We start from the raw sequence: 1,003 nt of genomic DNA, 5'->3' as shown, positions 1-1,003 counted from the left end.
TGATAACTGGGAGTTCAGCTGTGTGTCGCATGTTTCCAGCGACTTCCGCTGATAACTGGGAGTTCAGCTGTGTGTCACGTTTCCATTGACTTCAGCTGATAACTGAGAGTTCAGCTGTGTGTCACATGTTTCCAGTGACTTCAGCTGATAACTGAGAGTTCATCTGTGTGTCTCATGTTTCCAGTGACTTCAGCTGATAACTGGGAGCTCAGCTGTGTGTCACATGTTTCCAGCGACTTCAGCTGATAACTGGGAGTTCAAGCTGTGTGTCACATTTCCAGCGACTTCAGCTGATAACTGGGAGTTCAGCTGCGTGTCACGTTTCCATTGACTTCAGCTGATAACTGAGAGTTCAGCTGTGTGTCACATGTTTCCAGTGACTTCAGCTGATAACTGAGAGTTCATCTGTGTGTCTCATGTTTCCAGTGACTTCAGCTGATAACTGGGAGCTCAGCTGTGTGTCACATGTTTCCAGCGACTTCAGCTGATAACTGGGAGTTCAAGCTGTGTGTCACATGTTTCCAGCAACTTCAGATGATAACTGGGAGTTCAAGCTGTGTGTCACATGTTTCCAGCGACTTCAGCTGATAACTGGGAGTTCAGCTGTGTGTCACATGTTTCCATTGACTTCAGCTGATATCTGAGTTCAAGCTGTGTGTCACATGTTTCCATTGACTTCAGCTGATAACTGGGAGTTCAGCTGTGTGTCACATGTTTCCAGCGACTTCAGCTGATGACTGGGAGTTCCAGCTGTGTGTCACATGTTTCCAGCGACTTCAGCTGATAACTGGGAGTTCAGCTGTGTGTCACGTTTCCATTGACTTCAGCTGATAACTGAGAGTTCAGCTGTGTGTCACATGTTTCCAGTGACTTCAGCTGATAACTGAGAGTTCAGCTGTGTGTCACATGTTTCCAGTGACTTCAGCTGATAACGGAGCTCAGCTGTGTGTCACATATTTTCAGTGACTTCAGCTGATAACTGGGAGTTCAGCTGTGTGTCACA

General features: G+C 46.8%; 1 protein-coding gene across 1 annotated transcript in view; it reads left to right on the top strand.

Annotated features, from left to right (window-relative positions):
* ap1ar (adaptor related protein complex 1 associated regulatory protein) overlaps window positions 1-1,003 on the top strand; it is a 20,284-nt gene that overhangs the window by 538 nt on the left and 18,743 nt on the right. The window lies entirely within an intron of this gene.

The sequence above is a fragment of the Nematolebias whitei genome, chromosome 4, assembly GCF_014905685.2.
Source record: "Nematolebias whitei isolate Nwh7 chromosome 4, NemWhi1, whole genome shotgun sequence".
NCBI classification, from domain to species: Eukaryota; Metazoa; Chordata; class Actinopteri; order Cyprinodontiformes; family Rivulidae; genus Nematolebias; species Nematolebias whitei.
Note: the sequence above shows the minus strand (reverse complement) of the source record. Positions and strands in the feature narration are given on the sequence as shown.